At 43.9% G+C, this 26765-nt stretch overlaps 1 long non-coding RNA gene across 1 annotated transcript in view; it reads right to left on the reverse strand.

Moving 5' to 3' along the window:
• Window positions 1-26765, reverse strand: part of LOC112545695 (uncharacterized) — an 82501-nt gene that overhangs the window by 11538 nt on the left and 44198 nt on the right. The window lies entirely within an intron of this gene.

The following is a 26765-nucleotide window of genomic DNA, read 5'->3' on the forward strand; positions in this document are numbered from 1 at the left end:
TCTTGTTGTTACCTACAGTCCACAACTCAGACCCGTCCAACGCATTATACACAATCTACAACCCATCTTGGAAAATGATCCCTCACTCTCAGAGGCCTTAGGAGAAAAACCTATTCTTGCTTACAGACAACCCCCTAACCTAAAACGTATTCTTTCTGATAACCATGCCACGCAACCACATCATAAACCTCCAGGAACCCAGCCCTGCAACCAAAAAAGATGCCAACTCTGCCCACATATCTACACTGGCAAATTCATTACTGGAGCAAACAACATAAGCCACAAAATCAAAGGGTCATTTGACTGTACATCTAGTAATTTGATCTATGCCATCAAATGCCAGCAGTGGCTCACTGCTATATATATTGGACAAACTGGACAGTCTCTGCGGGAAAGAATCAATGAACACAAATCGTATATACATAAAGGGAATATACAGAAGCCTGTTGGTGAGCATTTCAGCTTGCCTAACTACAGTCTGAGAGACCTGCAAGTAGCTGTCTTGTCACAAACCAGCTCTATAAACCAAATACACAGAGAAGCCCTGGAATCCCAGTTCACCCACAAATTCAATTCACATGCTAATGGACTCAATCGTGATATGTGCTGGTGGGGACTCTACCTACCTAATAACCACTGAAGGTGCTAACAGCTCCCTGAGTGGTATCCTTCCTATTTTAGGAACCTATCTATTGACTTTGATTTTTATCTGCTTAGGTTTAAGTACCCATTCTCCAGATACCTAATGATGCTCTGTCTCCCACCCTCCTCCAATTTTCTTTCTGTCCCTCCTCCCCTTCCCCTTTCCTATTTATTTCAAGTTTTCATATCCCCAACTCATAACTCCAATCATCTGAAGAAGTGTGCTGTGCCCATGAAAGCTCATGATACCATCGTTAATCTATAAAGTGCTACCAGATCATTTGTTGTTGTTTTTTTAATGTTGGTGTTCAAAAAGCAGTTTGTTTGGTTACCAAAATTATAACCCTCCGTAGCTAAACCTCAGCTGTGGCTGAAATATTTTGCCACTGGAACCCTTACTTTTTGTTTGTGTCTTTATTGCAATGTTGCCTCTGTACTTCAGGAAGCAGAGAGAGACTTGGGTTATTAGTTATATAACAAGATGAATTCTACAAATTCCAAGCCTGCACCCTGAGTATTCCTGAATTATATGAAAGACTCCTTACAGAGGAAGGAGGAAGGCCTTCTGCTGCCTACACAATTAGTTTTAAAGAGACAGTACCACAGTATACCCACACAGGAATCCCAGGTATAACTTTGTTTTGTTGTTAATATGTCAAGCCAATGTGAAATCACAGTTATGGCGAAGTTCTTCCTGGATATCTCACAGCAAATAATTTAAGGATCTCTGTATGTCCACTCAGTAATGAAGCAGCTCGCCAACATATAGTATTGCTGATTTTTCATAGAGTGCATCTACACAGAACCCTTAGCTCGAAATAAACTACGCAATTTGCACTATGTAAATTGTGTGGCTTATTTCGATGCTATTTCAAAATAGCTTATTTTATAATTTGGAGCTATCTACACAGCACCAAATTTTGAAAAAACCTCTGGCACAATGCCGTTCTTCCTGAAAAGTAATAGGTGTAACAGCAATGCTCCTTCTCTGATTGGCAGTGTGAATCATAGAAACATCCCAGAAAACCCACAGAATATGTGGGAAGGACAGCTCATCCCATAGTGGCTACCATGTCCTCCATGGCCACATGAAAGCTAGGTCTGTGCAGCTATGAGAGTGTATGGCCAGAACAAGTATGAAAAGAGCCAACAGTCTTCATTCCATGATGACTTCTCAGTGTAACTTATGATGCATTTGTGGCATTGGCTTTGCCTACTAAAGATCCAATAGCCTAAAGGTTGCAGAACCTCTGAAATGAATCTGTATCACATATCACTGTAGGCAGACACACACACACTGTCCTTTTTATATGCTGAGGAGAGGGTGTGGGACTTAAGGATCTATGCACGAGTAACTCATACAGTGTTTACATGGGGATTTTACGTAGTTTGTTCAGAAGGGTTTCTGCATTGACTGCATGTAATTGGTATTTATCAGTCTGAGGTTCTCTGAAATACACTGGACACCTTGGAAATCACCACAAAATGTGAGAGGTCTGCATTCTAAAAGAAGATCAGGGAAGGGATGATCAGATGGAGGTGGGGCATGACCATGCGGCCAAAGAAGGGCCTCAGAAAGGGACTAAATTGTTCAACTGAAGCAAAATGAAATGTTTTCATAAGGTATTTGTTTTAAAATAACAATCTAAATGCCTTGGGGGCTGACACTTTTTTTTGTACTCTAGGCATGAGGTGATCCAGAATCATATCAAAAAGAAAAAAAAATCAATCCTGAAATGCTGAAAAAGTAAATACATTACCATTACATTGGCCTTATATATAGTATTGATGTCCAACTCTCGGAATCATTCTTTCAATAGATTGATCACTGAGATTATACATATTTGGTTTTCTTTTTCTATCCTGTGATCCTCTTACTGTATCCCACTAGAGATGTCATGTCTCCATTCTTTTTTATCTGCTACCTCCCCACTCTTCCACCCACTATACCCCATCTACTTTTCTGTCTTCCTTTTACTTCCTTCTTCTCTTCTTATATCCTGTTTTTGTTTTTCTGTTTTAGCACCAGACCTCATTGCTCCCCATGATTTTCACATCATTCACAAGATGACTATATGGGGGGCATCCATTGATGAGCTTGTGGGGCTAAGACACATGCTCTTGCAGCTGTTATGAGAGCAGAGATATAAGCTTGGGCCAGCAAACTGCTTCCTGACCCTGAAGACTGGAGTTGTTCCTGTGATTAGAGATCACCAAAAGAGATGAAATAAAAGGTGGCTTTCAAGAAGGAGTCACACACTTTATTCAGAGCACCCTTTTGCAGTGGGAAGTCTGAGTAGAATCAGAGTCCAACATGGTTCTCCTTGTGTCTTCTCCCAAAGGCCCACCCTGGACAAATCAGTCTTACTCCTATTAAATCCTAATTTAAAATAGTTATTTACTGAGAAAGTAGCCACCAGAAAAATAATGCTCAATGTTTCAGCTCCTCACTGCTTCTTTCAAAAGTAGCATACATCACACACAGTAACTCTATGCAGAACTAAATAAATTACTTAGTCTTTATCTAGACTATGTACTTTTAGTTTTAGTGTCTTCTCCTCAGCTGCTTTGAGGCAAATCCACAAAGCAGACAGAATTTACATCAGTGGAACATGATTTGTACCAATACTGATTAGCCTAATATGACAGTCTGTACCCCTATTTTCACCTCTTTTACAAGACTATGATGAATTTTGTACATTGTGAGGTACCATTTAAAATGATAGTTTGCTAATCATTGTTGTCCTTACATACTATATGTGGAAGCATTGCATGTACAGTCATAGGATTCCTCTGTCTGGTATTAATCATGTTCCAAATCTGAAGGGAACAACCACAGAACAGTCCCCCAGAGACCAAAGGTTATCCAATGTCTCAGTCAGGTGTCAACAAAATCAAATGGACCATTGCCTGGTTTAAGTGGCTGTTCTTTGGTAGGAAAGAGGATGTGAATGATAACCTACATCACAACAGAGAAACAGGTAGGGGTTCCTATCCCCACACACTCTCCATCTCCTAAAATTTAGCTGGAGAGGAATCTCAGAAAAGAGAAAGAAACACTCCAAATGATTCCTCCCTTTCTCTCTATTAATGGCATTGGACAACATTTGAAGAATAAATGAAGCAGCATTGGACTGAAGGAAGGATACTGACAGAAAGGAATTCAGTCAGGAAGGGCTTGTCTACACTGGTAAGTTTTGTGAAGGCAAAGTGCCTTTTGTCCACAAAAGTGCATGAGCATGCACACTGCAACATCACTTTTGTCACCAAAAATGTCCTTTTTCATTGACAAAATCATCCAGCTCCACAAGGGGCTTGTCTTTTTCCCTCCATATGTTCTCAACAAACATTGCAATGTAGACACCTTGAAGTAATTTGTCGCTGATTCTGGCCTTCATGAATGGCCTACAATTCCCAAGCTGTCGCTCTGGTCAGCAGTTTGAACTCTGCTGCTCTACAGCCAGGTGATCAGCTACTCGCCTTGCCCCACCCCCTTGCAAGCCCCATGAAGTTTAAATCATGTTTCCTGCTGCCTGAGCTCCTAGAACCTCTCTCCCACCCCCCACCTCCCCACAGACCCCACATGCTGCCTCAGCATGCTATAGTCTTGTGACATCTTCCCAAGTGCCCAGGCCTGGCCATCGCACCATACACTCCCCCCTCCTGGACTGCTGTGGAGCAGTTGGATCTGATCAGTGTGTGGGAAGAGGAGTTGTCCAGTCCTAACTGAGACTGAACAGTAGGAACTGTGACATGTATGGGCACATTTCTCTAGTCTTGTGTAAAAAGGGGGTGGGACACACTGCAGTGCAGAGTGAAGGCTACAGAACTCAGACAAGCCTATTATAAGATGCATGAGGCAAACCTTCTCTACAGTACTTCACTGAAGACTTGCTATTTCTGTAAAAAGCTGGAGGCAATCCTTGATGGTGATCCCCCACCCCCACCCCAAGAGCCCAGAGGATACTTTGTGGGACACAGAGCCAGTACACAGAGGAACTAACCCAGAGGATGAAATTGTAGATGCAGAGGTTGAGGAGGACCAGAGGCTTCTCCTCCCCATCCCAGGATCGCTGAGTATGTCTGGCAGCCAGGAATTGTTCTCCACTGAGTTTCTGGGAGCAATGCATATCTCCGTTTAGCTAATTGATATGGCTGAGCAGCATGTTGATGCTTATGATCTCAGAGGAATCCTGTTGAGAGAGGATATCAAGCTTTTGGGAAATTTCTACTTATGATTCCATGGCAGTGCTTCTTTCTCCCCTCCCCCTCTATAAGACACTAGCCAGTACCATTCAACAGTCACTTGAGCAGTAACCAAAGCAAACCATTGGTGGACTGCACAAGGAGCAAGGTGAAAGCCACAAGCCTGGAGCATCTGTGCCTCCATTTCCTTGCTTACTCTGAGCAGGACACAATATTATCCACCTGTGAAGAAGCAGGGCATAATTACAATTATGTTTGCTCCTGCAAAGGGAATTTTCCAGCCCTGGCTGCAGTTTCTGCTGTCCATATGCACAGATGCCACCACTCCTTTCCCCTCGCTCACCACGACTAAGGGACTTGGGAAAATGCATTCCTTTCAAGGGCCAGTGGGACAATGAGTGAAAATGGTGGGAAAGGGGGTTGTATCAGTGAAATGTTACCATATAGGACTTGATGTTAATAGATAGATGAGTCACCGACTGAGTGCAGATGTCAGGAATGGCACTTGAAAAGGGATCTCAGGAACTTCAAGGACAACCAGGCGCTTTGTCAGGCAAGCCACAGAATGTATGAACAGGGTCATGGAGAAACAGACTGAGATCCTAAAGTGTGTGGTAAAGTAGCACAGTAAGCAACACAAGTCCCCCTCCCTCTCTCCTGCAGATTCAAAAATCATGTCCAGCAAACTCCTCTGCCAATGTGCTCTCACATTCCTTTGCCTTCTCTGGGAGTCCAAATCTTCCTACGCCCCCCACTCCCTCTCCCAGTTATGAAGATGATACCTGGACCTACACACATCTGTGCATTGCAACCCTTTGCCAGCCCCTCTGTGACTGTGGGGAGAGGAGCTGCATTGGGTTTCAGTGCACTGCTTTCTCATGAATAAAGGCACACTTTTACAACAATTCTATGCTCTTATTTACTGTTTTACAATGTCACATATCAATCACTGCAATCCCAGCCACAGGCATTAAAGGTATTATGTGTTGCATTTGGGAGGGCGGGGGGCACATGGAAGCAACCTTTACAGAAGTTTATTTCAATACCCCTCATTTTCAAAGTGCACCCACAAATCCGCCCTGGTGTTGACAGCAGCCCTTTGAGCTCCTCTGACAGCTGTAGGGTCTGGCTGCTCAAACTCTGCAGCCAACCACTGTGCCTCAGTGCTCCACCCCAAGCAAACAATTCCCCCTTACATTTACACAAACTATGCAAAGTGCAACCAGCCATGATAACATCATCCTTAGTGAACCAGGGGCATCTCCATCTTGCCTTCAATCTCCCAAAGGCACAGAAGACCATCAAATGGCTCCTGCTCAGCCTGGGTTTAAAAAGCTCTTACTGCTTTCCGGGTGCCATGTGTAGGGCTGCAAAGAATAAGTCAGGTCTCTTAGGATCACAGTTGGCATTTCCATACCCGTCACTGTAATCTTGTGGTCCGGAAAGAAAGTCTGCTGGCAGCTTTCTATATAGGCCAGTCTTCTTGAAGATTCATGCATCATGCTCCATCCCGCATGGATGTCTTTGAAACACACCTGGTGATCTAAAAGTGCCTGCAGCACCATCAAAAAGTATCCCTTCATACTGATATACTCGGTGGCAAGGTGGGCTGCTGCTAAAATCTGAATATGTGTGCTATTTATGGCCCTCCCACACTTAGGAAAGCCAATGTCCACAAAGCCAGCCACTATGCCATGCACATTTCCCAGGATCATAGTCCTTCGTAGCAGAATATAATTTATTGCCATGCATACTTGCAGCAGAAAGTTCCAATGGTAGACTTCCTCACTCCAAACTAATTTGCAACTGTCTAGTAGTAATCAGGAGATGCCAGCTTCCATGCAGCAATTGCCAAACACTTATCTACCAAAAGGGCAGCTCTCATTCTGGTGTCCTGGTACCACAATTCAGAGGCCAACTCAGCACATAGCTCTAGGAAGGTTTCTTTACACATCCTAAAGTTCTGTAACCACTGCTCTTCATCCCACACCTGCATGACAATGTGATCCCACCAATCAGTGATGGTTCTCCTAGCCCAAAAGAGATGCTCTGCCCTGTTTGGCTGCTCTCCACATGCCAAATGTAATGATATGTTGCTGCTGTGAAGCTCTTCTGAGTCTTCTTCCTCTCTGTCAATAACTTCAAGATGATCTCCACTGCCATGCGTGAGGTCCTAATGACAGTTAACAGAACATATGAGAGAATTGCATGATCCATTCTTTCTCAGTGCAGATGCCAGAGTACATAGAGGAGAATGGCAGTTTAAAAAGGGGTGCAAAAGTATACCGGAAGACCTTGAACAAAGGGCTCCTGATGGGACATTTTGCTCTGTTTTGCTGTCCCACAACATCTATCCACAGATGATATAGCCAGACACTGTGGGATACATACTCACAATGCATTGTTCCTGCCGTTGACATGGGAGCTTAGATGTGGACACCATCTGTTGTAAGAGGGAACAAGTGTAAACATGCTTTGGCAACTTTTTTTTTTTTTGTGTGACTTCTGCATGCTGACATTAGTTTTTTTGACAAAACTTGGTAGTATAGACATATTATAAGATTCCTGGGACATGTGATGAGAGAAACCTTTGCTTTACATTTACTTAGCTTCTTAGTTAGGCATTAATTGTGTTTTACTTTTATTTTCTTGTAACCAATTCTGACTTATGCCTCATTACTCATAATCACTTAAAATCTAACTTTGCAGTTAACAAACTTGTTTTATTGTTTTATCTAAACCAGCATGCTTGGACTGAAGTGTTTGGGAAACTCCATTTGGTATAATAGGATTTATGTATATCATTTTATCTGAATAAAATTATAGACTTTATAGTATGTATTGTCCTGGAGAAATGGGGTTAGTACAGGACACACATTTTTGTGAAAAATCTGGGGCTGGGAATTTGCTGGCATTATTTCTGCAGTGTAATTCAAGAGTGGCTGGCTATAGCACTCATATACTATGGCCGGGAGCAACTTGCATGCTGGTTGCTATATGTGAGGAGACCAGGAGTAGTAACTTTCATAGTGAAGGAACATAAAGGGCATCCCAGACTGGAAATTTGGAGGGGACACAGCTATTCATTGGTCTAGATTGTATCCTGAGTAATGTCACACTTCGTTTCAAACCCCATTGCACTGGCATATGGCATGTTAGCACTAGAGGTTTGCAGTTGTGCAGCCAGACCATTGACTAAAACTCAGTGTAGACAAGATCTCAATCAAACCCTTTAATTATCTGTAGAACTGATATTATACATTTAGGGAGCTGACAGCAATATTCCAAATCTTAATACATCAAGACTGTACATAACTGGGTTTCCTATAAATCTGTAAAAACTTGGTGAACCATCCTCCACCACAGTTAAAAACAAATAAAACAAATAAACCCAGTCAAGTATAACCTGAATGATTTATACTGCAGCATTTAATTTTTAAATCCCAAGAAATGGAGGGAAGCAGTGAAGAGGATATATGGATTTTAGTTTGACTATTTTATGCAGTGAGCAAAGAGGTGCAACTCAGCTAGAAGAACTTAGAAACATGCAGAAGCAGAATAAAGCTGATACCAGACATATTCAGTAGCTCTGAAGCTAAGACATTTTCACTGAGGGCAAGCAGTCTTACAGTTTTCACACTTGGGGTACGTCTAGAATACATGGCTCCATCAACGGAGCCATGTAAAATAGTTTATTCGGCATAATCAAAGAAGTGGGGATTTAAATAATCCCTGCTTCACTAACATAAAAATGGCTTCCACACTGTGCCAGATCAGCACACAGTCAACCTCTGGAACTCCTTGCCAGAGGATGTGGTGAAGGCTAGGACTTTAACCGGGTTCACAAAAGAGCTAGATAGATTCATGAAGGTTAGGTCAATCAATGGCTATTAGCCAGGAATGGTGTCCCTAGCCTCTCTTTGGGTGTGTCTAGACTACAGAGTTTTGTCGACAAAAGTGGACTTTTGTCGACAAAACTATACCTGCGTCCACACTACCGCTGAGTTCTGTCGACATAACGTCGACAGAACTCAGCAGTTTTGTCGACACTGGTAAACCTCATTTTACGAGGCATAACACCTTCTGTCGACAGGGTTTCTGTCGACAGAAGGTGTTATTGAATGGAAACTGTCCTTTGCGTCCAGACTACCATGTCGACAAAAGCAGCTTGCTTTGTCGACAGAACTCAATGTAGTCTGGACGCGCTTTGTCGACAGAAGTTTTGTCAACAGTATCTGTCGACAAAACTTCTGTCGACAGAAGCCTGTAGTCTAGACGTACCCTTTGTCTGGAAATGAGTGACAGGGAAGGGATCATGTGAAGATTACCTCTTGTGTTCCCTCCCTCTGGTGCAGCTGGTATTGGTCACTGTCGGCACACAGGATACTGGGCTAGATGGACCTTTGGTCTGACCCAGTATGGCCGTTCTTATGTTCATCACAAGGTTCACCATGCCTCCTAGAAACTTTGATGTGTTCTGGCACAGCCCTATTGAGGACCTTATGTTTAAATGCAAGCGACAATATGGGGAATTCTGTATAAGGAGAACCGGTAGATTAACTATCTAATAATTTTTATTTAAAAAGCTATTCATAAATATTCCAAATACTTTTTATGACAATTTTGTGTGTATTAATAAAGCTTGCTTTTCTGCTTTGAAGCAGACTATGAAGTCTTATTATCATTTGGGGGTTTACATACAGTAGCCCTTAGATATATCTCGGTATAATGCTTTCTAAACAGTGCTATGAAGACACAACTCTGATCCTTCCATTAGCAAAGAGTAAATAAGAGGTGCTGGAGTGTAAGAGCTATACATAATATCGCCTTAGCATTCCCCTATACAAGCAGGAGAACTGGGTGAAAATATTCCAACAGAGCAAGAAGCAGGAACCCTGGTTAAAATCAATGTGGCGGGAGTGGGAGCAAAAATTCCAGCAGCATCCTTTGTCAAGACAGGAGACTTTCTAGCTTAGCATTTGAATGATACAGATGACCATGCTATGTATATATTGCACACAATTACAGAGTACAAAATTCCAGAAACAAAATGTTCTCCCTGGCATCAGAGCAGGATTTTGTGTTTCTTGCAAATAAATGGCTGCAGCAGCAGCACCAATAAACACTGTAGCTAAGGCTGGGAAAATGCTGTCTTGAAAATATCTACTTTATATCTTGATCTGAACACTCTTGGGCATAGGTTCAGTCTGTGCCATTCTGGCAAGCAATTATTTATGGAGCAACAGCAGTACCCATGTTCCCTATTAGTGCCCTGAAGTCTGATCATGCAGACTTGTTAGTGTGAGAGAGTAGACCTTATATAAGGAGTCCCACTTATCTCATCTGTTCCCCTTCCTTTTGTCTGCACATCTGATGCCGTATGAGTCTGAGTGCACAGCACCTTGTCTTCTAAGGCACCTGAAGAAGCCTTCTAGACAGTCCCAAGTAAAGCAAGTATAATAGAAAAAAATGACCATCAAAACGGACATATTGTTATTTAAATAACTAAGTTTATTATAAACAGAACAGACTAGGCTGAAGGACCTGAAGAAAATGTATCTAGACTCCTGTGTCCATCACAACATCATTGTGCTGCCTTTATCTTTTTGCATATGGGGTGTCTAATCAAGACGAGTGTAGGGGATGGGGAGGAAGGTATTTCAGGGTGCATATCTGTTTTAGGGGAAGAGCCACAAAACAGACATTTGAAAAACAGCCAAAGTCATGGCTTCCAGATTATTGTTATTTCCCCATTTCGGAGCCAGGGAAAGGAACAGCCATGCCCCATGGTGTGTGCAGACAGCCACCAGGCAAAAACAAGATTTGGAATCCCTCAGTCCCTCTAACAAAGTGCTCTCTTTAATAGGAATGTGAAGGGTGCACTCTAACAGAAGCACAGACTCCTTCACCAGACAGAACGCTGCTAACAATGCTGTCCTCTATCCCTCCCACAGCCACAAATGACAATGGCTGCAGCTCTTGTGCCATCATCTGCAGGGCCTCAATAACTTATAGCACCACCGCCTCCACCATCAGCACCAATGAATTTATCAGTATTACTGCATCTGATTCAAGTCAAGCCAGCAAGCCTTTTTTAAACACCTTTGAGCCCTTCCTCTGTCTGTTGCACATTGAAAATTTCAGCCAACAGTCTATTTTTTAAACATTCAAGTGCTAGTTTTAAACCATTTGATGTGTCTAGCATTTCAGCCCCTTGCTTCACACCTCCTGGTCATAGGGCCAAGTGATATGTGAAGAATTTCTTTTGGTTTCCCAAAATATCCTTTGTTTTCTTTTCACAAAAATTCACCTCAATGCCCATGTTTGGCTGAAATGGAGTGAAACAAAAATAAACTCGGTATAGCACTATCAGCAGATAGCTACACAGTGCATATGTTGAATTGCTGAAAGAAAGCATTTATCAGACTAAAAATGTTTTAAAATATGTTAATACTGGACACTTGCCAGAACAGTTTGCTAGCTAATTGAAACATGGAACGCAGACTCTTAAATGTGCAATTTGCAAGACCTTTTCAAATATCAAAGATATTTTTTCTTATCTGCTTGTATCTTTTTAAATTAGAAAGCTGTTATACAAATTAATAATTATTATTAGATCAACACTATCCTTGTTGTAGGGGGATCTTATGAGGAGAGGTGAGAGATTTGGGCTTATTTAGTTTACAGAAGAGAAAAGTGAGGGGAGCATTTGATAGCAGCCTTCAAGGGGAGGTTTCAAAGAGGATGGAGAGAGGCTGTTCTCAGTGATGACAGAATGAGGAGCTATGGTCTTAAGTTGCAGTGGGGAAGATCTAGGTTGAATATTAGAAAAAACTGTTTCACTAGGAGTCTCTCTCACCTTGGCTATGCCTAGACTGCATCCCTCTGTCGACAGAGGGATGCAAATCAAGCACATCGAAAGTGCTAATGAAGCAGGGATTTAAATATCCTGCACTTCATTAGCATAAACATGGCCACTGCTTTTTTTCGACACGGAGCTTTGTTGGCAAAAAGCGGCAGTCTAGACGCGGATCTGTCAAAAATAAACCCTTTTTCGACAGATCCTGTATTCCTCAAAAAATACTGCTCCATGTTGAAAAAAATCTGTGGCCATGTTTATGCTAAGGAAGCACGGGATATTTAAATCCCTGCTTCATTAGCAATTTTGATGTGCCTAACCTACAACTCTCTGTCGACAGAGAGGTGTAGTCTAGACACACCCCTTCCATCCTGGTTCTGTTGCGATGTGGTGGTGAATGAGGAGTAACGGTAGTCTGAATTAGGGGCTTTAGTTCGAACTACCTAGCCCATGCCACGTGTAGCCACGGGCACAGAGTTCGAACTACCGGGCATCTAAAAATGGCGGCGCCCGGTGTCATGATTATGAGGGTTAGCCAGCAGCCTGGGGATTAAGGGGTTAACTACACCTAGCCAGGTGGAGTGACCAATAGGAATGTAGGTGGGACTTTTCAAACTGGGACAAAGGAATTTGGGTTTTTTTCCTTTCTCCCTTTTGTCTCGCTGAGAGAGCTCTCTGCAGCTACAGAGAGGGACAAGCATGTCTCTCTCTCTCCAAGACACCATTCTTCATTTTCTGTAAGTAGGGTAAAGTTTAGGCAGTTTCGTTAGGTTTTATTGTTTTAAGGATTGGGTATGGGATCTGAGGTCTGGCACTGTTTAAAAGATGTTTTGGCTTTTCTTTGTAACTAAGTTCTAGGCCCATGGAGTTTCTCCATGAGTATATTTTGTTACCTCCCTATCTAGTCATTATGTTTGCAACAGGAATATTGTTGTAATAATAAAGGTTCTTTCTTTTCTTTTTATTAACCTGGCAGTGGTTAATTGTGTGCCTTGTTTTTTATTTTAGGGGTAAGATTTCCCAAATGATCTTTCCCCTGATTTCTTTATCAACATTTGGGTGGTGGCAGCGGAAGTTTTATTCCCAAGATCTAGGTTTTTAAGATCTTGGGGGGAAGTTTATACCAAAGCCTGGTAGATAAGGCTTTGGGGTACACTTGCTGGCCCCCACTTCTGCATTCATCATGCCAGAGTGGTGAAGGAGCCATGACATCCGGGAACATGCAAATAAAGCCCGGGATATTTTAATCCCGGGCTTCATTTGCAAATTCGAATGACTACATTAGCCACCCTAGTTCGAACTAGGGTGGCTAGTGTAGACATACCCATAGGATGTATACCAGAGACTACTAAGCTAGCAGTTTGTAACATCTCTGCTAAGAGCCTGCATCAAGAACTTGGTGATTGGTGTATGTAATGTATTCTCCTTCACAATCTTACTCTCAACCTTTTCTCTCTTTTATTAATAAACCTTTAGATTTTAGATTCTAAAGGATTGGTCCAGCGTGCTCTTGTGGGTAAGATCTAAAGTGTAAATTGTCCCGGGACTGTGGCTGGTTCTTTGGGACTGAGAGGATCTGTTCAGAATTGGTGAGATCAGGTTTATAACCTCTCACCTGTGTGTCAGTTCTGGGGCTGATTGTGGTACAAAGAGAGCTAGAGTGTCTGAAGGGTTTTTCTCATGAGGCTTCCTGCTGGCAAGAATGGCAGCTGAAGTGCTCTGTGTGACTGGTTTGGGGCCTATTTGGGAAAGGTCTCCAGTTGAGAGCTATAAGTAGCCCTGGTTTTGATCAATTCACCCTGAGCTGATGCCCTCAGCAACGCCCCGACCCATCCCAGTCCATCACAGAGACGTGACACATATTGGGTGGATCCTATTACCTGAGTCTCCTGAGTCTCCCAATCCTCCCTTAACAAGTCAAGGATCCCTCAGGGTTGTCTCCTGTAAAGGAGTTCAAAAGGAGAGAACCCTTTCAACTTGGAGGACTTTCTTTATAGCAAAGAGCAGAGCCGGTAGGAGTGTGTCCCAGTATTTTGGGACATCTATGAATTTACATAGCATTGATTTCAGGGTACCGTTAAATCGTTCTATGAGTCCATCTGTCTGGGGGTGGTATACAATGTCTGGAGGGTTCGAAAGTTGATGAGCTGACACAACTCTGCAATTAGCTTCGATGAGATGTTGGTACCCTGATCTGTCAAGATTTCTTTGGGTATGTCCACCCTTGCAAATATCTTCACCAACTCATTTGCAATATTTGTATCAGTCGCTAATCAAATGGTACAGCATCTGGATACCCGGCTATGTAATTTACCATTACCAGGATGAATCAGTTCTCTGTCTTGCTCTTCTCTTGCTCCATCAAGATCCATCCTAATCCACTCAAACGGTATACAGACACTTGGTAGAGGCATGAGGGGAGCCTTGGGTATGCCCTTAGGACCAGCTCATTGGCATTCTGGGCATGAAGTTCAGTAGTCTCAGACTTTTTTGGTGTATGCCAGGCCAAAGAACTGGTGTGCCACTTGCTGGAGGGTCTATTCCCTACCTAGGTGTCCTGACCAGGTGGTGGATTGTGCCATATGTAGGAGCCTCCAGCATAGCCTCCAGGGGATCAGCAGCCGTGAATCTCCTCTCGTTTCTGGGGGTCTGCCAGAACCCAGTATAGTCAGTCTCTCCAGATCTCAAAGTGTGGGCCCTGCAGGCATCTAGTCTCCTTTGTGTCCTCTGGGTCATGGACCTGGGCCTGCTCCCATGCTCAGGGTTTGGTCTTCCCTTTTCTCTTGCAGGAAGTCTATGTCCCTTTCTAGTTCTACCTGGATATCTTCTTCTGATGTGCTTTCCCCTGAGTCTAGGTCTACTGCTGACCCTGGACAATTGGAGAGACCTTCCTGGGGGTTTGTCTCCATGGGAAGCCTCAGCACTCTTCCTCCCAGAACCCCTAGGATGCTGCCTTCTAGGGGGCAGTAGTTGCAGTCTCTCACAACCTCTTTAAACTTGGGCCAATCTCACTTTAACACCACTGGGTAGGCTAGCCAGGGTGCCACACCTTCCAGGAGCTCCCTTCTGCCCCGGACCTCAAAGTTTATTTGGGCCTTTGGGGAAGGTTGTACATCTCCATGGATACACTGGAGATGGATCGTGTCCTCAGCAAACTGGAGGCCCGGTATTAGGACCTCCCCTATAATTGGCTGGCTGTAGCCAGAGTTCACCGGAGCCGGGGCCTTAATGCCAAGGATCACCAATTTTCTGTGTTGGGATTCCTGTGCTTGATGACCTGTAACCCAGACTTGTCTATAGTTGCAATCCATGTAGGGGCAATCTTTCTAGAAGTGTCCTCTTTGTTCTCACTCCCAACAATGGTCCTTGGAGCCTGTAAATCGGGGGACATTATTGGGTGTACTCCTCTCCACTTGGAGGAGTCTTGCTTTCCCTGTGGGACTCTGGGTCACTGCTCTTTGATGCTTTGTCCTGGAGGTCTTGGGGTGCTGATTATAAAATGTGCACCGGAACCCCAACGGTTCTGTCTTCTGAGGTTTCCCTTGCCCAGTCCATCTCATCTCCTGGAGCTTTCTGCCTACTAAGGTTGGGCTCTGGTCTCTTTGCTGCCAGGTATTCCTCCATTAAGCTCACTGCAGTTGTCAGTGTGGCTCTCTGGTGCCATTGCCCCCTCTCCTTGCCTCCTGTAGGGAGTACCTGTACAAACTGCTCCAGGGCTACTATCTCTGGAAGTGTCCGGTTAAGCCCTTCTGGCTCACCCACTTCCAGCAGTAGTCCCTGATACTCTTGGTGACAGCTCGTGGCCATGTGCCAGGCCACCCTTCTTTATGCAGCCTCTGCCAGTATGTCTCTGGGTTGATACCAGTGCTGACTAATATGGTTGCCTTCACCCATGGATATGCCATTTCACCCAGGAAGTCCAGATTGCTATATGCTATCTGAGCTGATCCCATTAGATAAGGGGCCAAGTAGCCCAGTGTTCCTGGGGCCAGCAAGCAGCCACAGTGACCCTTTCAAAGGTAACTAGAAATGCTTTGGGGTCATATTAATCAGCTGAATGGGCAGTTCTCATCTGGTGTCTCCTGTCTCTGTCGCCATGGAAACAGGGTTTGGTGGACCCCTTGGCTGTAACAACACAGATACCTATTGAAGCAGGCCTTCTTGCTGGGTCTGGTGCTGGGTGGTCAGCTCCTGGAGCAGCAGTTGCTGCTTCTCCTGCTGTTGCATCATCATTAGCTGGTGTTGGTGGGTTAGCTGCTATATTAGCTATGCCTGCTGGTGTTGGTATTAGGTTGTTTACTGCTGCTAATTTTCCACCATCCACTGTAGGAATTTCTCCATATCCATCTTTTCACCAGACCACAGGGACTGGAGTAGGTGGGGGAGACTTCCCTGTCCCACACGCTCTACTGGGACCTCTCAGCATGTCCTGGATGTTGCTCATATTCTCCACCATGTTCTCACACCCTGGGTTATGAGGACTCAGGGCCATAAATGCCGCCCTGTCGTCTGTTGCATTGCCGGCAGGCTCTTTCAGGCCATAAAAACAAGCCTCAGTCTAGGGTAGTACAGCCTAATGGCTAGAGTCAATACAGTATGGTCTTTAGTTCAGGGCAGCATGGCCTAATGGCCAGAGTCAATAAGGGGTATCTTTTCATTCTGGGAAGCGCAGCCTAACAGCCAGAGTCAATAGGTAATGGTCCTTAATTCAGGGCAATGCAGCCTGATGGCCAGAGTCATTAAAGGGGGAGCCCTTAACTCAGGGCAGAGTCAATAAGTTGGGGCAACAGTCCCAGTAGGAAGACCTGGGCCCACCCTACTCCACTCGCTCAGCAGGGAATCCGACCAAAACATGCGAGCTCACCTGGGTAGGGGGTACCACTCCACCACCCTCCCTGGGTCACTTCCTACCGGTATTGGTGGGGCAATGTCCCATGTGGTTTCTGGGTCCTCTGGTTCCCCTGCATCTGCTTCTCCCTGGAGCTCCTCCGGCACTGTTAGCTCGCAGCAGTCTCTGGGATTTCTGGCTCCTGTTGTCTGGGTTTCTGCCTAGCATGACTCTGGAGCTCCTTCTGGATGTCCTTCTCCTCTGGTGGCCAGCCCAGAATGAGTTGAGCAGCTTTCTTTTATACTGCTCCAGTATTTGGAGCATGTCCAGTCTGGGTGGAGGGGCAGGACTCCCCACCTGGTTTAGTGCAGGACATGCACACCCCATCACACCATCTATTAAATGTTTAAAACTACTGGCCAGATCACTTTCTCCCATGGGCCAGGGTATGAATTTAGGACTATATTCTACCCTCAACTGTCATCTGACCTCTTAACGGGAGATTTACCCAAAGGATTAGAGTGAACTTCAGCTTATAGTTAGTAACTGAAGTTTATTTATTTGAATCTTGTGAGATTTAGTACAACTTAGGGGGTAAATATACTCCCTTTTAGAACCAGCACTATTTCTGCCCTTTGCTTAATGCTGACCTTGAAATCCGTTTGATTAAAAGGAAGTAAAAGAGCTCATGTCCCTCAATGTCATTGTTTCAGGTTGTCTGCCCATTCAGAAAGCCATCACTGAATTGGCTGACACTCATTCACATTTGGAATGGGCAGAGGAGGAGGGGAGAGGTGTTAAACAAGAAGGTTTAAATATTTTTTTTTCACACTGAAACCAATGCCAAGGTATTCAAAGATAACTAGTGATTTTGGGTGCCCAAAGGGATATCCCTTACAGAGACACAATTTTCAGAGTTTAGGTGATCGGTACTTTTTGAAATAGGGCCACTTAACGCTGTCCCAAGTGGGATCCTCTAAATCACTTGTCACTTATTAATGTCTTGCCTTTAATTCTGCTAAATCTCCAATGTGCCATGCAAGATGCACAAAATACATGAAACAGGCCAAGAGTTTGATGCCACCGACATACATAGATGGAAACCTGAAGATAAAAACTATACCTGTCTTCCTATGGGCAGCCCTCAACCACTTTCCAAAATCTTGGAGTGCCCCCCCCCCCAAAATTATTGCCCACTTCTGCTCTACAGCATCTGATCCAACCTCTGAATGAGAGAAGGGCCTGGTCTATACTAGATGAGGCAGGTTGGCTTAAGGAAGGGGTGAGCAATAATTTTTGATGGGGGGCCATTCCAAGAAATTAGAAAGTGGTCAAGGGCCACATTCTTCCATGATATTAATGGAGGAGGTGCAGGATCTGGGATGGAGGTTGGGTGCAGAAGTAAGCTTGGGGTAAGGGATTGAGGTACACAAGGGAGAATGGAGTCTGGGAGGGAGTTTGGGTGAAGGAGACAGTTGTGATCTGGAGCACTGAATTAGGATTCAGGGGGTTGGGTTGTGACCTAGGGCAGAGGAGTGAGGTACAAGAGGGAGTGCAGGGGGTTGAGATGCAGGGGGTTGGTTTGTAAGCTAAGGCAGGAGGGAATCTTGATCTGGAGCTGGGGATAGGAACTGCAGGAAGGGGGCAGGAGTGGGAGGCAGAGGGTTGGAGAAGGGAGGATTAGGGTGACAGAGGCAGGCTCTGGCCAAGAGTCTTACCAGCCAGCAGCCCAGCAGTTTCTCGGGCTGACAGGCAAAGAGTCTGCCCCACACCCACACCCACACCGGCTGCAGCTGCTTTGTGAATAACTATTAGTGAATAACTGAACCCGGAGGGGAGAGGGCACGGTGCTTCATGGCTGCCTGTTATTCAAAAAGGCAGCTCCCATTTCTAGTTTCTGGCCAGAAACTGGCCAATGGGATTGTGATAAGGGAAGGAGCAGCACTTGAAGCCTTCTCCCTTCCCTTCAGGGCTCAGAGTTTTAAAGGAAAACCACCCTGCAGCCATGTTTCTGAGCAGGGTGCAAGTAGGGTGAAGCAAGCATGGAGACTGCCTGCCTGAGGCTCCCCACAGCATTTGTGGGCTGGATACAGTGGCTTGGCAGACTGGATCCGGCCCATGGGCCATATTTTGCCCAGGCCTGGCTTAAGGTATGCCGTTTATCTACAATGAGGAGTACAGGAAGCCAGTGGGAACTGCCCTCAGTGTTTGATCTGGGTGTCTACACTAGACCTGCTAAACTGCACAATGGAAGATTAACCTCTAGAGGGTTGATCTACCCCATAGTGTAGAAATGCCCAAGAAGAGCAATAGAGCTACTTTTGAGTAGTGCTAATATGTCTCCCCAAGTGTGTGGTATAAGGGCCCCTCCAGGAAGGCAGCTTCTGTACAAGGGAAAGAACACCACAAAACTAACAAATCAGAGAAGTAACCCTGCAGTGCAGCCATGCATCCACTCCCCAGGCCCTTATCATTGTAATCACAGCTAAACTGATTTTTTTTCTTTTTATTTGCCTGGCCCAGTGGCACCATGAAGTTGCTGAAGAGCTCATTCTGTGCCCTGCTCATGACAGGGTGACTAATTTAACTCTTACACATTCCCTCTTCACTGCTCACCTGCAAATTTGTTGTTAAACTGCCCTTGAAGGCCCAATTTGTGATCAATGGGATGCCCAACTCGATCCAGGTCCTGCACCCTTTCAGATTCTAGTGAGCTTCCTCAGCTCTCCTCCTCATCTTCATTCTCTTGGTTCTCTAAGTGTCCAAATAATTGGCCAGCTCCATTTGAGACACAGAGTGGGCTGCTTGGGCTCACACAAGCATGTTCAGGAGCATGGTCCAAGCCATTCATTTGCAGGCCCAATCCTGCAAAGCACGTCTGGGCTGATTGATATCAGTAAAACTCCATGTGAGTGTTGACTTCCACTAGATCACTTAGCAGGGTGAGACCCTTAAACTATAACTGAACTTCTACCAAATACCCTCATTCCATTCTCTGAGGGAACTGGTTCACCCTGAATAGCTCGTTCTGCCATGGGCATTCATTTACCATTTTGACATAATCTTGTTCTGCACTGCATGATGCTGATGATGTTTTTGTCAGCATGAGGAATGCAGTGCAATTGTTGCAGAAATCGTCTAAGAAAGGAGACCTTAATATGTACCATCTGTTTTACAAAAAACCTCAATGTGTTAATGCATTTGCAATACCAGAAGCAATATCTCTAAGACATGAAATGAACATATGTTGTCTAAGAGCCTTCAGGCTGACATTGAAAAAAGAGAAAAGATAGTACTTCAAGGCAAATATTGTCCCAATAGAAAGACTGCCAGAACCAATATGGCTCAGTCTATTGACAAGTCTCTAGTGAACAACATCATATAAAGACTCGCACATTGTTATGGGTTATACAGCTCTATGCCCCCCCCCCCCTTTTTTTTTTAAGCTTAGGAAAAGAGTAGAAAACACCTTCACTGTCACACTGGGTACTCTCCTGTTTTATATCAACAGATGTTGTCAGATGAAGAGGTACTGTCCAGTATTCTTTGATTAACCAATTTAAAAAATAAGTCTGTGAAACTCACACTGGCTTCTTGTGCCAAACTAAGCAAGCAGTGTGTTTAGAAGAAAAGGGAAAACTAAAAGGGAAATCAAAGATGATTTCAAATACTTTTTTTGGTTGTTGTTAATATGCATACTTTTTTTGTGACAAGTTTGAAGGTCCCTACTTCACTACCTTCTTCATGAAATTACATGATTGTCAATACAGATCTAAGAATGATTTTGTTATAATGGTTGAAATGAAATCCTCTGATTTATTTTTCTGTCAGACATACTTTAAATAGTTACAATGCAGCAACCATAAACCTTTCAGAGAAAAACAAAAACAAAAATGTGTTGTGTTACATTATGTGGATTTGAAAACTTTGCATAAATTGGAGCAATCTTTTTTTCATTATAAACCAAATTTGACCTGTCAATCAAAACTGGAAAAACTGACCAAAAAATTCTTATAAGTACTCTGCCAGAAAGTATTCACCTCTTAAGTTTGAAAGTAATCAGATAAGGAATTAATTAACTAGTAATATTCTCAACTTTTTTTCCTTCTACAAATAATTGTTAACAAAATTTTAATAGTATCAGATGGTTGCCATGTTATTCTGTTGCTATGTCTACACTGCAGAACTTTTCCAGGATACTGGAGGCATCCCGGAAAAGCTCTGCCGCATCCAAGGAACGCGTCTGCTTTTCTGAAAAAAAATTCAGAAAAGCAGACGTGCTTTTTTGGCATCCCTATAAACCTCAATCTATGAGGAAGAAGGGATGTTCTGAAAGAGGGTTTTTTTCCTCACATTTGGCCCTGTGTAGATGGGCAAATGTCAGAAAAGCCTCTTTTGGAAGAAAAGCGGAAAGAGATACGCAAATTGCAAACTGCAATTTGCGTATCTTTTTCCGATTCCTCCCTGCAGTGTAGACATAGCCTGTATGTGCAAAAAACAACAAAGAATCCTGTGGCATCTTAAAGACTAACAGATTTAGTTGGGCATAAGCTTTTGTGGATGTAGTTGTTTTTATTCAGGAAAGCATATGCCCAAATAAATCTGTTGAACTTTAAGTTGTAACATGACTCATTTTTTTTTATGTTTTATATGAGAAATGGCTTGGCCCAAAAGCTCCATATTTACAATGTTTACAATGTTTTGTCCTAAAGAAGGACTGGTACCTTTGACCTCATCTGGAGATGTTTGGTCAGCTAACTGTAGTTAATTGCTATAAACGAGATTTTGCTACTATTATTCATATTACTCAGTGTAATTCCATTTATTTGAGTCAGACGTCTTCAGAAGTAAGATACTATTTAAAGTGAGTGTTTTTATAATCTGTACTATCTGTTTTATATATCTGATTTACTGCTGTGGTATTCAAGTTTTAGCTCCATATAATTCCATTGATTTAATTCAAATAGGAAATCTGTCCCAACATTTGTAAATCCAACAATTGTATGTGATGAAACTTAACACATGTTCAGCTACCTGCATCCTTAGCCTCTGTAGCCAAACTGGGGTTTTGGAACTTCACAGCATTTCTCTGTTGGGCTATATTCATTCTGCAAGAGGGAGTTTTTCTCCTATAGATTGTAGATGCTGCAAACTCTCTTTTGACATGTTTATAAACAGCACAGAAGGAATCTTTCCTCCCTCCGATCTTATAAACACTGCAGGAGGGAACTCTTCTACTGTGAATCTTAGAAGCACACACTATTTCTAAGCATAGTACAATTCTGATTATCTTCACCACCTGTTTATGTAACAACATGTGTTCACTGACCTCTGAGTAAGGAAAGAGTCATGGAGGTTGAGAGCTTGCAAACTCTACAGGAGAGAGAACCATAACTACCTCATGTTGTCTTTTATGGAGTTTTTTAAACTCTGTATATACCACATCAGGAGGAATTTATAGGCCCAGCATACTCCCTTGTTACTGAGCTGATAAGATATCCTGGTTCCAGCATATATATACAGAAAGGCAAACCAAGACCCTCTTCTGAAAGATCTAAGGTAATTTTGAATAAGTTACTGTTGATTATCAGATACTCTTCGAAAAAGGGCCAGGAAGAAAATTTACAATATTTTAGAAATGTAGGGTTTTCTTTAAATAAGAAAAACATCGAAAAATTTGTTGTTAGCTACTTACATTGGGAACCATTATGTAATGACATTACAGGCAGTCCCCGAGTTACGCGGATCCGACTTATGTCAGATCCACAGTTACGAAAGGGGCTTGTCTCGCCCTGGAGGATGTGAGCGGCGGGACGCCCAGATGCGCCGCGGCCCTGCCGCCCGCATCCTCCGGGGCGAGAAAAGCTGCTCCCCGTCTCCCTGGTCTTCTGGGGGGAGCCCCCCCCAGCAGACCAGGGAGACGCAGAGCAAAGCTGCGGAGCACGCGGGCAGCGAGGCAGCCCAGACGCGCCGCGGCTGTCCCGCTGCCGGCGTCCTCCGAGGCTTTGCTCCCTGTCTCTCTGGTCTGCTGGGGGGAGCCCCCCACCAGAAGACCAGGGAGACACAGAGCAAAGCTGCGGAGGATGCTGGCAGCGGGACAGCCGCGGCGCGTCTGGGCTGTCCTGCTGCCCGCATGCTCCGCGTCTTTGCGCCGCGTCTCCCTGGTCTGCTGGGGGAAGCCGCGGCGCATCTGGGCTGTCCCGCTGACCGCGTGCTCCGCGGCTTTGCTCCATGTCTCTCTGGTCTGCTGGGGGGACCCAACACCCCCAGCAGACCAGGGAGATGCAGAGCAAAGCCGCGGAGGAGAGCAAAGCCGTGGAGGACGCTGGCAGCGGGACCGCGGCGCATCTCGGCGGTCCCGCCACCCACATCTCCCTGGTCTGCTGGGGGGGGCGCAGATAGTGCGGCCCCCCCCATCAGACCAGGCTTTTCTCGCTGACGATGCCTGGGGTAAAGCAGCTGGGGCGCTGCCGGGTTGGTCCCGCAGTGCTCCTCCTCGGTGCTACTGGACCAACCCGGCAGCACCCCAGCTGCTCTGCCCCAGGTGTCCCCAAGTCAGCCACTGCTGAAACTGACCAGCGGCTGACTACAGAAAGCCCGAGGCAGAGTTGCTCTGCCCTGGGCTTCCTGGAATCAGCCACTGATCAATTTCAGCAGCGGCTGACTTGGGGACACCAGGGGTAGAGCAGCTGGGGTGCTGCCGGGTTAGTCCCCGCAGGGCTGAGGTGCAGCGCTGTGGGGACCTACCCGGCAGCGCTCCAGCTGCTCTGTCCCAGGCATCCAAATTCAGCCGCTGTTGAAACTGATCAGCGGCTGATTCCAGGAAGCCCAGGGCAGAGCAACTCTGCCTCGGGCTTCCTGTAGTCATCCGCTGGTCAGTTTCAGCAGCGGCTGAATCTGGACCCAGTTCCGACTTACATACAAATTCAACTTAAGAACAAACCTACAGTCCCTATCTTGTACGTAACCCGGGGACTGCCTGTATATCAATACTTCAGAAAGCTGAAATGTAGAACATTCAGAATTAATGCCTAACCTAAGTAAGTGCTGCAAATTTAAATAACTATTTCCACACCTTACAATGTTCAGGGGGTATTGAAAATACTGGTAGAATAGTATAACTTCATGAATGACAGCCTTTTTTAATATAAGGTCAGGATTTTAGTAATGTTTAAATGAACAGATAACTCTTTTGAATTGTGGTTTTATCTTGACTAAGCTTTTTGTCAGTAAGTAGTTCAAAATCAATGTAAAATAAATTGCAAACACCAACAACAAAGCAAGTGAATGGATTTTGTCAGAAAACACATGATGAATTAATTTCCAATGAGATCCCACTATTGAAGTCTACAGTATGAAAAGTGAAGGGAAGACAATTAATAATGGCTCTATCAATTTTCCCCAAATGCTGTCCAAAAGAACAGCATGCATATAAACCTTAAAAAAAAACCACAGAATCCAGAGAAAAAAAGATATGTGATTCGGTGTACGTATTATTAAAGTGATATTGTTAACTTAAAAATCACATGGTGTAAACATATATTTTAACCTATATAACTATTAATAGTGATTATTTATTATTTTCATTGTAGTAGTTACTAAGGAGCTCCTGTCATGGACAAGGACTCCATTGTGTAAGGAGCCAAATAAACAGACAAAAGCCAGTCACTCTTTCAAAGATCTTACAATTTAACATGTCTTGAGTCCTAAGTATGTGCACAGATCCACCAGAGCAGAATCTGTTGTCTATGGAAAACTATTGGCTTTCTCCAGAATTGCTATATTTTTCACATTGCTCCCTCCATGACCTTTGTAAATACATTGTATAACCTGACTTTAATACAACTGACTTTAATATAAGAATTACTGAGGTCCATGCAAGTTGAGCCAGTTGGATTCTTTCCTTAACTTAATGACAGCACAAGAATTTTAGAAATCCAATTTTTTTATAACTGTGTAATGTGCCTTGCATACAACACTACAAAAAGGCAGCACAGAACACTTGTAGTTCAACTTGCTCCACAGGCATACCTTGACTAAAAAAAAAATATTTTTTGGACTCTGGAATGATTTTAAAATGAATTCCATATTTTACAGTTTAATTCTGGTTTGAAACAAATAGATATATAGGTGGGATGATGAAAAGTGGCCACAATTTACTCCACAAAAGCATGTTTTCTAAATAAATACTTTAACCAGCTAATTTTGATATCAATTTTGCCTGAGTAAGAGCTGCATGATTGATCACAGAGTTAGTCTATGTGGCGTCAATATTCTAGAATTTTTATCTACTATATATTTGAAAGAGTTTGTCTGTATGTATTTGTCTCAGAGTTTGTCTATTTGTTTGTCTGTGTGTTCAAGAACTCCTCCTAAATGGTAAGAGCTAGGACCACCAAATTTGGTATTCAGCTTCCTCTTATCATAACTTAAAGTATGATCAAAACTAAAAGCAACATTTGGTTATGCCAGGAAAATGGGATGTGTCTAGAATGGGATTGTTTTTCATGAAAACATACAGAAAACAGACAGAATCACTAGGCAGACAAAAGGGGCTGTGTGGGGGCACTTCTCTGCCCTCCCTCCAGTCTGGGACTGCACCAACTCCGAGATTCCCAACTCCCAGGCACCCTTTAGGGAGGGGGCGGGGCAGACTGAAGCTCTTCCTCACTCCGGGAGGCATAAGGATCTTGCACAAAATGAACCCATCTACACTGTTCGTTCTTGCGCAAAAACCTCTTGTGCAAAAACGGATCGGACAAGATTGTGCAAACGAAGTGCAAGAAAATGCTAATCTGTGCTTCATTTGCATTGCCTCCTCCGACAAAAGTCATAGTGTAGACATAGCCCCAATTTGTACGGGGAACATTGCTGGCTGTTGCCTTTCATCTGGAAGCAAGGAGAAAGTGCACATTTTGCTGCATGCCTCACTTTGGGTGGGGAGTGCAGAGGGCAGACAAGCTGTAAACCTTGCTCTTATTCCCTGGCAGGGACAGGAAGGGGAAGAGCAAAGAGTCCTAGTACATATCTTGGGGGTGAAGGGCCCACCCCTCTACACACATACCCACACACACACATATCCCCTGCCCAGAGCACCTCCTCAATCCCAACCCTGACTCTTTCACCCCCTATGCCGCCAAACCTCTACCCTGAGCCTCTCCTTAAGGACCCAAGCAACTCCAGGTAAACATGCTAGTATATATATTAAATCTAAAAACTGTTAGCATTAATGTCTGAGTAGCACATATGCCTCAGTAATTTTTTGATGGAACAATGTGAAGAGATTTGTATTTAACAACATGAATGCTAGATTTTTGCCTCATTTTCAGTACTCAGATACATACTTTGTGCCAATGGGATTCAATTTTTCTGTCAGTTGGAAACAATTTGTCTTCTGTGCAGCACATTGGTTCTAGATCTGAACATCCAAGCTGATATACAGTCTACTGCACGATTTACAGTTAATCTGAAAATCACCCAATTATCTACACACCATTGCCAGAACAGTTGATAAGGTTGCATTAGTAGGTACACCAGTAACACTGGGAATAAAATTTGTGAAAACCAAGATATAAACCGAAGGCATTTCAGTAGGAACAGGGATCATGTATGTGAGGCTAGAGTTCAACCCTATTCAGAAGCATAACAATGTATTAAATTAGAATGGACAAAAACAAATGAAGATGAACATATTAAATAGGGGAGGAGTTGAAGGTAGTGTCAACCAAAAATCTAAGGGTATGTCTACACTAGCCCCCCAGTTCGAACTAGGGAGGCTAATGTAGGCATTCGAACTTGCAAATAAAGCCCGGGATTTAAATATCCCGGGCTTTATTTGCATGTTCCCGTGTGGCCGCCATTTTTAAATGCCACTAGTCCAGACTAACTGCCTGCATCTACACGTGGCAGTTAAATGGTAATTCAAACTAAATCCTTCGTTCCAATTACCTGTTACTCCTCCTGGAATGAGGAGTTAGTCCCGGGCAGTTAGTCCGGACTAGTGAGATTTAAAAATGGCAGCTGGACGGGAACATGCAAATAAAGCCTGGGATATTTAAATCCCGGGCTTCATTTGCAAGTTTGAATGCCTACATTAGCCTCCCTAGTTCGAATTAGGGGACTAGTGTAGACATACCCTAAATGATTAATTTAAGATTGAGAATGTAGGACTAAAGCAAATTCCTCTGTACCTGCCTCTACTAAACTTGTCTGATGTGTGTCTACTTTGCT

This window comes from Pelodiscus sinensis, chromosome 1 (assembly GCF_049634645.1).
Source record: "Pelodiscus sinensis isolate JC-2024 chromosome 1, ASM4963464v1, whole genome shotgun sequence".
Taxonomy (NCBI): domain Eukaryota; kingdom Metazoa; phylum Chordata; order Testudines; family Trionychidae; genus Pelodiscus; species Pelodiscus sinensis.